Source organism: Metopolophium dirhodum, chromosome 1 (assembly GCF_019925205.1).
Source record: "Metopolophium dirhodum isolate CAU chromosome 1, ASM1992520v1, whole genome shotgun sequence".
Taxonomy (NCBI): Eukaryota; Metazoa; Arthropoda; class Insecta; order Hemiptera; family Aphididae; genus Metopolophium; species Metopolophium dirhodum.
This window is the reverse complement of record NC_083560.1, coordinates 83,080,729-83,093,880: the sequence shown is the minus strand read 5'-3', so window position 1 is coordinate 83,093,880 and position 13,152 is coordinate 83,080,729. Positions and strand designations below refer to the sequence as shown.

Below are 13,152 nucleotides of genomic sequence, written 5' to 3'. Positions count from 1 at the left end.
TATTTTATTATAATGAATTTCTAAATTCTCGATATGTGATTTATGTATCGTCATACAATTTAATTTTCTTTATCCTTGCTTGTTCGATTCACTGGGCTTTAATACTCTATAGCGGACTGGAGTACTGGAATCAGGAACCATAATCCGTTCTAAATCTCTATGTGTCAGCAACTGCGACTGGAATACCTTTAAAACATTCTGTGTGGAGTGCTTTTAAGTTTTGACGCCATCTTTGGATCACCACCACGTCGTTGTCGTATAGTGAGTATAAGTAGTGTGTGCTAGAAGACATGGCTAAATGCCTAAATACACTGGTATAATCTCAACTTGGACGAAATATCGTACAATCTATTGCATGCATGCATGTTATTATTATTAGGTAGGTATACCTAGTCCTAGTTAGTACCATATTTATGTTTAATTATGACGTACCCTTGTCTGCGTTTTGTGATGGACAATATCAACAACTAGACGACATAGCATTACAGATGCACAGAACCAAGTTGATGACATACCAGTGTGTTTATCTGTGTTAGAGAATCTCATATAATATAGGCTCTCCAGAGTGTGGTGTGTGGCTGTACTTTTTTTGTAATAATGTTTTTTCCGCGGCTGGAGACAACTATTACCATGATTTCAAATAAACATAATTTAATAACCATGAACGCTTATGTTTCCACCGTAAGTCTTTTTATTTTATTTAATTCCTGTTTAAACCAGCCTATAAAGCGCCTAACACTGTTGTGATTGCACTGTTCACTGTTTGCTATGCTATATAATGATCATCATCATTTATATTATGAACGTTTATCTAAACACTCCCCCCGGGATAGAAATTTGAATAATTAAAAAACAATAATAAAATACACAAATGCTGTTATTAACTAGTTATGTAAATATATTTATATTATATTCATTCTATTGTACCTAATTATCACTATATATATTTTATTTTGCAGTTGATTGATAACTACAGTCCGGTCGAAAGTTTATGTGGATCATTATCTGCTGTCTTTATTTGAAAAATCAACTGTTAATAATATTTTAAACTATGAATTCGTCATCATTGGTAAGTAATATATTAATAATTTAACTATATATATGGGATGTTTATGGGACATTTGTACGAACTATACCTTAATTTTAATCAGGAAAATCCTATTTTTCAATTTGATATTTAAAAGGGTTCTAGTTATTGGATTGATTAGTATCTTAATGACAAATAGATTCACCTTCTATTTATTTTTTATTCACAAAACAGCAGATTAATAAAGTTAAATATGAGCTTCTGAACATTATTTTGCCATGTACTATGCTTTTAAGACAAACAATTTGTATTAAAATCATTCGGTTAATTATAAATATATATGCATTAAATTTTTTAATCAAATAATAATTATAATACTTACAGGTTGTATTTTGTCCAAAACATTCAGACTCTGAAGCACCGATCAGTTATTACGGAGATCTTTTCAGAAGTTGACTCTTTAAAGTAAATAATTTACAATTTATTATTATTAATATTACCATGTATAGGCTATCTCAATTGTTATATGTCTATTTAGTTATAATTTATTTATTTTAAAATTAGTGGTTTATTTTTTTTTTTTAAATGTTTAAAAATATATTCGATGAATTTTGCAAATTAGGGTTAGGTGTTATATGTTATTTTGAGCATACGTAAGCTACGACCAAACAACCGTTTTAATATAATGCTTCAGGATTAGTATCTGGGTTTAATTAAATAAAATGTAAACTTCACCCTTATGTTGTTACAATATTTATGTATGAAATGTACAACTTAAAATTGATGACAAACATTTTAAGTTAATTTTCTGTATAAAGTGATTCAATACTCTCTGCTTTTTATAACAATATTTTTTTAACAAACTTAAGAGCTCCCTGGTGTTATGAAATATAGGCATCCACTCATATTAGACTAACTTTTTTTATTATATATATTTCTTAAGAGTACGCTTGCATACCCATGCATATGTCGTATACATCTTACACACATAAGAATTGGCATATTTTTGTTAACTAGTCTCAATAGTGTTTGATATTAGAGAAAACTGAACCGTTATCAAACCTTAAGGTATAAACTTCATTCGTGTTTAAGCATTGAAGATTTTTCCGATAATTTTATTTTCTAGAAAGATAGGTGAGATATATCACAAATAAAAAATGTTCATAATATCTCCCTTAAAAATTAAAATATGGTACAAAATTTTATGTCTTAGCATAGATTATGTTCTCATCTATAAGTTTGATGAATATCAATACTAACGATACACTAATGAGACATGTGAACAAAAATTCAAGATGAGACATCTCTTAATAAAATAAATAATTAGTATATATAGCTTGTTGTTTATTGCATAAACAATTTTACATTCTTTGTATTGTCAGATTATTTTTATTGTTATTGAGCTCTTTATAGACAAATCTTCTATTTTTTTAATATCAATAAATAAATTATTAGTGAAAGGTATGATAATGTAATACAATGTTCCTTGTAAGATGTTATATTAGATAATTGAAAACAATTAATGATAGACATTAGATTGGCATTTAAAGTTTGAATTACAACTTATTTGGTCAGCGGACCTTATTCTACATGGTGTTAGTTTTGGTATAGCCATTCAAAGCCATTCACAGATTTTTCTGTTCTATCGCATTTTGTCATAGAATAATACTCCATTTGAATCCAATTAATAATAATTAACTTTATTGCAACAACAACTTAAATAATACAAAAAGGAATAAAATACTGTAGGGTGCATATTGCACATTTTGAGTTCTCATCACCTTAAAAATACAAAAATATTTAAAAACAATTGTCAATTAAGTTCAATTTTACATAATAGTCGTATTATAATTCTATTATCTTTGAGAAATCTAATAACTTAAGATAAGTTTTGAATGACTTTAATCTATCAAACTGATTAATAATAATATTTTATAAACAACATAAATCAAGACTAGTATACAAGATGCTTTTTTGTCTAAAAACTTTTTGACACTTCAATAAACATATATTAACATTTTGCATATATAATAATAATATTGTTTATATTGGTATAATTCCAATTAAGTTTTAAATATACAAGAAATTTGCATGAGTATTAAGGGGAAAAGGAGAGAAAGAGAAAAAAATACATGTATATAAATCAAGTTGTGTGAATACTGTGCATAATAAAATATAATATAATTTTAATTTAAGGAGAAAGAAAACTAAAATAAAAAAAATTAATGAATATATGAAGAGAGATCATTAAGTGAACAGTAAAATAAATCTACATTATTTATGGAATTCCCTATAGCCTTTAGAGTATTAGAAGGAGAGAATAACATATATTTGGATGAAATGTTTGGTCGATAGAAAAGTTGTTTATGTCTAGAGTTTAGAGGATTTATTTTGAAGTATAAATGTTCAACTAGTTCTGGGCAATTTATATTTATGAGTAATAGTTTATAAAGGAATTTCAAATTTAGTTGTTTTAATATTTTTTCAAGTGGTAATATAGAGAAAACACAATTTATAATATTATAATCAGAATGAGGAGCTCTATAAACGTGACATTGAAAGCATAAAAATCTTAAAAATATTATTCTGAATTTGAGAAGGGTCTTTATTTTGGATTATAGAGTTAGTGTGCAAAATCAAATTTGCATATTCCAGTTGAGAGCATACTAATAAGAAATATAGCAATTTAAGATCATGAGCATCATAGAAGTCTTTACAAGTGCGCTTGATAAATCCTAATTTGGCTGATGATTTTTTCAAAATATTATTAATATTTACTTTGAAATTAAGTTTCGAGTCAAACGTAACGCCAAGATCATTAATTTCATTTAATTGCGATATTTTAATATTTTTTAATATATAATCATAAGTGATGTGTTCTTTTTTAAAAGAAAAGGAAATAGTTGCACATTTTTCTATATTTAGAGACATATCGTTTATATCAAATCATTTTGGAGTAGTATAATATCATTTAGACATCGAATAGTATTAAATAATTTGAGATTGTATGCTAGTGATAGAAAATTAGAATGTTTAAATTAATAAGTTATATCATTAATAAAAAGTAAAAAAAGTAGGGGCGATAAGTGATCTCCTTGTGGGACACCAGATATATCATTGATATTATCTGAAATAAAGTTTTCATATTTTCATCACAAAATCCATAGGCTTTTAGTTTTAATATTAATAATTTATGATTTAATCCGTCAAAAGCCTTTTCAAGATCTGTATAAATCACATCAGTTAGCAATCCGTTTTTAAAAGAATCTATATCTATAGATTGACCTGTACGAAAACCGAGGTGTTTATTTATTATAATTTTTTTACATACCTAAAGGGGTTATTTTTTTATTAATTTTTCTAGAAAATAACTTAGGTATGATTGAGATTTTTGAGATTGTACGTTAATTTAAGACAGAGGTTCTACTTTTTTTTATGGACAGGAGATATGAACAAGGTCTTCCATTTATTTGGAAATACGCTAGTAGAAAGAGATTTATTAAATATTAAATTTAAAATTGGTGTTAAGACAAAAGCACATTTATTTAAGAAGATTGCAGAAATGTTATCAAATTAATATTCTATAATACGTAAAATATATCTATTTTTTCTATGTTAATCTATTCTAGTATTACTTTCATAATGTGATCCTGGTATTAAATGTTTATACAAGGCTCTAATACAGCTTGATTATAAATAATCTTAAAATTATTTACATTTTAGAAATGTATTTACATTTTACAAATTAGAATAGTATTAGTTTGCATAGGAAGATTTAGTAAATATTTAATAATACCATTTATTGTTGTAACGTTGAACTAAGAGATAATGTTAATAAAATTTCCTCCCCAAATAGATATACCATTAGAGAAAATAAATTGCACTATACCAAAATAAATAATTCTTTTATAATTTACACCTGATATATTATACCTGGCTTCATGAAATACATAGAAACATTTTCAAAAAATACCTTAATAATAATAATAATAAAAACCTTTTTATAATTTACATCACTATCCCATCTAAGTCTATAATCTAATATTAACCCAAGATATTTTAATTCATTAACTTTTTAAATCTTACACATTTGGTAATTAAACTAGGATTACATTTTAAAGAATGGACAGTCAAATTATGTCCATGTAAAACATTATTAACAGGTGAATTAAAACAAATTAATTTAGATTTTAGTAATTTATTTTTACAAAACCAAGGAAACATATTATTTAAAATCTCATTTGTTTCATGCTACAAGCTATCAATTGTTGGTTCAGGAATTAATATAGTCTTATCATCAGTAAAAATTAATAATTCCATATCACTATTTATATTTATATTCGATATTGCATCTGGCCTTACCATAATAATTATTTACATTAACCATTTGAGCTCTTTCACTAAAGAAAGATTTTAATAGAAAATTAGCAACTCCAAGATTAACTGAAATTTTTTTTAGTAATAATTTACACAATCAAAGACATTTTGCAGGTCTAGAAAAATACGCACTACTTTATAGTTTACATCAATATATCTACGGACGAAGTTATCTAGTATAAAAAAGCGCATCTGTTGACTGTTGTTGACAAACCATCTAAAAAACAAAACTGTGAATTTAAATAATATGACGTTTCTTTTAAATATAATATATTTAATACAGAATTTTTGATACACTTTTCGAAAATGTTTGATAAAGTTAATGATATTGAGATAGGTATATAATTTCCACATGATTATTTATTAGCTGATTTACATTTACAAAAAAGACATTAAGTTCATTACAAAATTCAGTTTTAGATTCAATGACAATACCATCTTTATTTGTAATCTTATTAATTTTATTATTATGTTTGCTCGGTTTACCTATGATCTGATTAATAATATAACAGATTTGTTTACTGTCATATTTAGTTTGTTTTAATATTTTTTGGTACTATATTTTTTTTGATTTTCTTATCTATAAGTTTAACATATTCCTATATAATATGTAGAAGTTCTTAAATTTTAAATTAAAACTAAAGAGGTAGCATATTAATATTCATCTAAGAACTTAAAATTTACTTTAAAATAGATTTTACATTATAAAATATATACTAATTAATTACAGCTTATTGAATTGTTTGAATTGTATTAAATGTTATTCTACCAATATATTTACTGAAATAACTTAATAATAATTATCGCCCTATGTTTTAAATTGAATATAATATAATATATATATATGTATTTTTTTAGATAAGCTTCTATGAAGGAAGCAAAATCAGAACTTCAAAATGGAAATTTGATTGAGACACAAAAAATATGTAAAGAGTGGTTTACATAAGCTAAAAGAATTAAATGTTATACTGCTTAATGCGAATTCATTATACGACTGTGAAAAACATGAAGAATATATTCACTATTTAGAAAAAGCAAAAAATTTTAATCCCAATTGTTCCGAAGTATTAAGTAACTTTGCATTAGTATTGATGAAAAAATCAGAAAATAATTTATCAAAACAATACTTATTTAATGTATGTGCAATAAAACCTTATCCTGTGGATGCATGGATCAATTATGCAGATTTTTTATTTAAGACTAATGACTTAATCACAGCTGAAGTGGCTTATATACGTGTTTTAAGTCTAAAACCTGAATAATATAAAGTACGTAATGATGACGGAAAAATACCATTAAAATTAAACATAATTAAAGAAGCCAAAAATGAATTTATAATTCCCCACAACAGCGCAAAAAATTGTCCAGGAACTTGAAACAATTTAGCAGACGTTTATTTTAAGAGCGGGAAAATAGAAAAATCTATTTTCTAATATAAAAAACTTTTACAAATAAATCACAATCAGGTGAATGCTTGTTCTACGTTGGGAATGGCCTACATAAAAATTACAGTGTACAATAACGCATCTAATGCATTCAAGAAAGCGATTAAACTAGAATCCAAAAATGTATCTTTTTTAAGAAAGTTTTAAGTTAGCAGTTAATACTGTCTTCAAGAAAATATGGGATTGTCTGCTGAAACATCCAAAAAGTGTTTGAACCTGAAGCCTGAGGACTTAAGCTTAAATTTGGAACTGTCTTTAGTGTATTTGAATAACAACCAAAATTATTATGAAGCGGCAATATATCTTATTAAATACGAAAAGATTTTTGCTGCATACGAGAAATCTAATGATCATTTAAACGCGTCCGAAGCTTGCATGAAAAACTGGGACATTTGGATTTGGCTCTTAAAAAGTAATAATTAATCAACATAATAAAAATTGTATATTATGCTCTAAAAAGACCTTCCAAACATTCTCCTATTTATCCTTAAATTGGTAACATTTGCAGAAAATACGCTTTTCTTTTACTTCTTAAAAATGTATATACAAGTTAAAATAAGAAACATATGTAAAATAGGTATAAGACATTTACTTAAAACTTAATATATTTACATATACCATTTAATAAAATGCTGAAACTTAAAAATATGTTATTTAAATATTTTCTTTGGTAAATTATTTAAAATCAGTCAAATTTAAAACAATATTTCCAATTTAACAACAAACAAGTTATTGACCAACTTCTATAATTTTTTTTGCTTGCAACTAAATACTTAGTAATTTACAACTAAAATTAATTCTTTAAAATTATTAATATAATATCAATAATAAACAAATAAAATCAATTTTAATATACATATAAGTACAGAATATAATATTAATAATTCTCATTAATAATTGGTTCATTATTTTGCATGTTTGATACTAATTCTAACATTTTTTATTAAATTACTACGGTTAATATTGTTTAATAATAAAAAAAATTGTTGAAAACAACAAGTATTTCGTGTTTACCGATTTCTTAGAAATGAATAATAAGTAATTTAACATAAAGATTAACTAAATTCCTCAAAAGCACTTTATTAACTAGTATTTTTATCATGTATTTTACTCAAACATTTTAAACAGCCATGATCCTTTATTATTGATTTTAATATTATTTATTATTATATTTTTTTTTCAGGTTAAATTTTCAATACCCTAGTGATTTGTCTTAAACCAAACTGATTCCGATGCTGTTAAAGTTATTAATAGTGACATCCATGTATTGGTTTACATGATTGGTTATACAAAGGGTGCCCAAACTGAAATATTTGCTTTGAGACCATGTCCAATTCAAGTTTTATGGATTGGTTGTCGACAATTTTGTTTATCCACATTTTCCACTGCCATTGAATTGCATTTAAAGTCAGTAACTACATAATAACATAACATAGATTTTAGATATTTATTATTTATCATAATTCCATTGCATGTAGTGATTAGATTATTTGTGTCTAGCTATATTTTAAAATGTTACATTTTTGCTTACTATCAATAGTAAAGAAACTAAATCAATCTCAATATTTAAGTTCATAAAATAATATAAATAATTCTCATTAAAAAATGGTTCATTTTTTTGCATGCTTAATACTATTAGTGAAAATTTTATATACATTTGCATACATGCATTTAATTTATGCTATTTTTTAAATGTTGATTATTAGTATCTTACAACTGTTCTTTTTTAAACTTACCTTCTATGTTATTCATTTGTTTTCCATGATATACATATAGTACTTGCTACTTAATTTATACTTTTAAAAATAAGCATCTTACAGTAGAACTAGTAATCATATAATTCATTTTTCAACAGATACAAACATGCAATAACAATAAGGCCGGACTTTCCTGATGCCTATTGCGATATGTGGATAATATTTGATGAACACGGCCTCCTCGAACAAGCCAATCCAAAACCTCGGACTCATTTCAATGATTATTAGATTTCCCATATGCAGTAAAAATCTTCTCATACAGGTCAATTCTATCCGGATTGAACTGCATACATTTATTAAGATATATTACCGCTTCATTATAATTTTGGATGTTATTCATATACACTAAAGATACCTAACCAAATTTAAGCTAAAGTCCTCAGGCTTCAGGTTCAAACACTTTTTGAATGTTTCAGCAGACAATCCTATATTTTCTTGAAGACAGTATTAACTGCTAACTTAAAACTTTCTTAAAAAAGATACATTTTTGGATTCTAGTTTGATTGCTTTTTTGAATGCATTAGATGCGTTTTTGTACACTGTAATTTATATGTAGGCCATTCCCAACGTAGAACAAGCATTCGCCTGATTGTGATTTATTTGTAAAAGTTTTTTATATTAGAAAATAGATTTTTCAATTTTCCCGCTCTTAAAATAAACGTCTGCTTAATTGTTTAAAGTTTCTGGACAATTTTTTGCACTGTTGTGGGGAATTATAAATTAATTTTTGGCTTCTTTAATTATGTTTAATTTTAATGGTATTTTTCTGTCATCATTACGTACTTTATATTATTCAGGTTTTAGACTTAAAATACGTATATAAGCCACTTCAGCTGTTATTAAGTCATAAGTCTTAAATAAAAAATCTGCATAATTGGTCCATGCATCCACAGGATAAGGTTTTATTGCACATACATTAAATAAGTATTGTTTTGATAAATTATTTTCTGATTTTTTCATGAATACTAATGCAAAGTTACTTAATACTTCGGAACAATTGAGATTAAAATGTTCTGCTTTTTCTAAACAGTGGATACATTCTGCATATTTTTGCAATTGTATTATGAATTTGCATTAAGCAGCATAACATTTAGATCTTTTGGTTTATGCGTAAGCCACCCTTTAGATATTTTTTGTGTTTCAATTAGATTTCCATTGTGCTGTTCTGATTTTGCAGAGTTTATAGAAGCTTATCAAAAAAAATATATATATATTTATATTATATTATATACAATTTATAACATAGAACGAAGTTATTTCAATAAATTTATTGGTAGAATAACAATTAATACAATTCAAACAATTCAATAAGCTGTAATTAATTAGTATATATTTTATAATGTAAAATTTATTTTAAAGTAAATTTTAAGTTCTTAAATGAATAATAATATGCTTAGTTTTAACAATATTTTATAAATTGATATATATTCCTTTTATGTTTCCTCTGTCTAATAATAGTTTTTCTGTTTTTCAAATTAATAGAAGGTAGTATTAAGGTAGTATTAAGGTATTAAGATATTAAGGTAGTATTAATGCACATTTCAATGGTATTTTTTAGGCTCAGTAAATAATTATTTTAGTGTTATTTTATCATGTGAATCCTGGATTCTGAATTATATTGAATGTAAATTAAATAATATAATTGTATAAAATTGTTAACTTATTATGAACATTAAATAAATGTGATGGTGTAACTGTATTGTATTGAGAATCCTTAAACATAATTACAATAAATAGTTGAAAAACAAGTACTAGAAAATTGCAATTTATAACACCCTATTCTAAAGATGAAAAATGAGATTATCTCTTTTTTTTATTGATATATTTATACCTATTTATAGCACGAAATTTTTATAATTTATAAAAAATGGTGATTTAAACATATTATGGTGAAAAAGAGTACTCGACATGTTCCGGGAGACAAGGATCATTTGCGAATTATCTTTAAACTACATTTTACTTAGAAATGTCTAATATAGAAATATTGTACGTAAAAACGATCAATGAATAATATTATCTACTTTTTCTGTAGAATTAACCTATTATAGTATCTAGTATCTACCTAGTTATTAGGTAGGTAAGTAAATGTTAGGATACTGGATATTACATAGGTAACAATTTAAAAAAAACTTTAATGATTATTAAATCCATTTATAATATTAATTTAGACAATTATAGCATTTATAAACATATTTTGGTCATGATTTAAAAATTTCTAATTTCGATTATTTTGTTTCTTATAATAATACTGAAGTATATCCTGGGCATCATGGTTAATCCATGTTCACCATGCCGCTACGCTAATGCGTCTATTGTTGAGCTAGAGAGGCTAAAGCATTTTTAATTTTAATCTCAACTTTGTAGTTAGGTACTATTTACCTATTAATATTAAGTTATTATAAGCAGCTTGTATCAATTAAAATTGTACCGATATAATATTATGTAAGACCCAAACACTGGAATTGCTCATTGAGCGAAAAATATACCGAAATTGTTTTTTTTTTTGGTTTTGTGGTCGTTTAAATTTTCAAATCATCTAATCATCACCATTGTGAAAATATCTGAAATGACAAAGCATGAATTGAGACATAGGCGCAAATTGACTAAATTTGTCTAATTCGTTCCCCCAAGCCATAGGCGGAGCTAGGTGGGGGCTTGTGGGGCTAAGCCACAAAGTTTTAAATTAGCCCTCCCAAATGTATACCGAAGTTACGTACCTACAGTTTAATAGTTTTATATCACTGTTCATAAATGTATTAGGTACTTAAAGGACATGCATCACAACACTAGTTTCTTATTTTTAAGTTTAATATGTAATCAAAATATTAAGTCGAGATAATAAGAGTTGATAATGCCACGTCCCACGAATAATTATTAACAGAGGCAACGCTGAAGTAATTTATGGTTCATAGGTAACTTATTATTTTTTTTTCAAATTTATTAAGAAACAACAAATAAAAACCCAAATCCAGATAATATAACTTAGTATTAAACACTAATCACTATTGCAATATTGCACAAATATATTGAAATAATGCAGTTTAGCTCGATTTTTGGGAATTTTTTTTCGGGAACCTATATTTATATTTCAATGAGTTAAGCACAATGATGCAATCAGAATTTGTCTGCAAGACTTAGTTCCAAGGTTATGAACTTTTTAAGATTGTAATTTTGAGTATTATACGTCTACGCAGGTTATTTCATGAATCTACTAGAAAAAGTACATTTTTAAAAAGTATGTAAGTAATCCCCTTTTTAATACAATTATATAGGTACCCAGTTCGTGGTTCATAAGTAATAAATTTGTTTTACGTAAATGCTGAGGATTTAGATTAATTTAGGTTGATATCTACTACACATTGAAACGTCTTTCTTTGTACCAGGCAGCAATTTCAAGAATTATTATTTATATTATTTCTCTACAGTCTACATAGACTAGGCAATTTGGGAGTGCAGAATCCATAAAATATATTTCATAGTTTTCCGATTTTCGAGTTTCCAAACATTTTGGAATATTCTTGAAACTAAGCAAATGTATACTTTCTCTGTCTACTCGGCCTTTCGAAGAAATTAACTTGGCTTGTATAAATATTTTGAGGTACCTATAGAACCATTAGCCCCTTCTACTTTTAAGAAGTTATCATTGTCATTCCACATTATTACGTGATAATTTAAAAGGGGTGGATGAGGGGGGGGGGGCTTAACACTTTTCTATAAAAGCCACCAGTCGTATGTTATACAGTCTTAATTAGCGTCAACTCAGTTGAAGTAAACAGTAAAGTGTCTTTTGGTTTGAATTTTACTTTTTGATTTTGATTGATTTTTTCAAGATTTACCAGTATGGCAGAAATAATTATTTAAACATTTTTGAACTTAATCAGTGGTAACATAGTATTTAAAATTAAGTTTCAAATATTTTTAATGTTTAGTTTAATTATTAAGAGCTAATAAAAATAATTTATCATTGATGATTATATTTCTATATTTAAATTTATATAAAATAAAAATAAATATGTTAACTTTTTCAGTTACAATTCAACGTTTTAGAGACAAAAAATAAAATTATTTGTAAATTTAAAACAAATGTTAAACTAGTATTTGCTTAATAATTTTTAATATAAAAATGTAAGTACACAATTCATCAGATGAACATGGCGAAAGATTCAGGTCGAGATCTCGGTCACCCCATAGAATGGTCGATATTCTTCTTGGCAATGATGGAGAGTACCAGGGCTCAGAGGTCACTTGGTATATGCCGATGATGTTGGATACACATATGTGCAAAATCATCAATCCACTAAACGACGGTTGGTATTGAATACTTATAAAAATATAATGCATTAATATTGAGTACACTGGTTGATAGACCTTAATATGATTAATATACCTTAAAAAAAAACCTTATAGACAGCTTCGATGTTCGCGTTACGAACGGGGATGTACTGCTACTGCATCAATGTCGATATTCCCAGAAAATAGTCAGATTGTAATGTATCAACCACACAATCATCATGTGGGGCATGATATAGAGATTGGGGCATTCTAC

General features: G+C 26.0%; 1 protein-coding gene and 2 pseudogenes across 4 annotated transcripts in view; 1 reads left to right on the top strand and 2 right to left on the bottom strand.

Annotated features, from left to right (window-relative positions):
* LOC132936077 (MATH and LRR domain-containing protein PFE0570w-like) overlaps window positions 1-194 on the bottom strand; it is a 38,203-nt gene extending 38,009 nt beyond the window's left edge. For all 4 annotated transcript variants that reach the window (XM_061002755.1, XM_061002756.1, XM_061002754.1 and 1 more), the window contains exon 1: window positions 57-194. The gene's annotated coding sequence lies outside the window, so the exon portion shown is untranslated. The remainder of the gene's footprint in view (window positions 1-56) is intronic.
* LOC132936078 (uncharacterized) lies at window positions 56-8,843 on the top strand (annotated as a pseudogene).
* LOC132942355 (uncharacterized) lies at window positions 8,821-12,896 on the bottom strand (annotated as a pseudogene).
* Window positions 12,897-13,152: the final 256 nt, after the last annotated feature.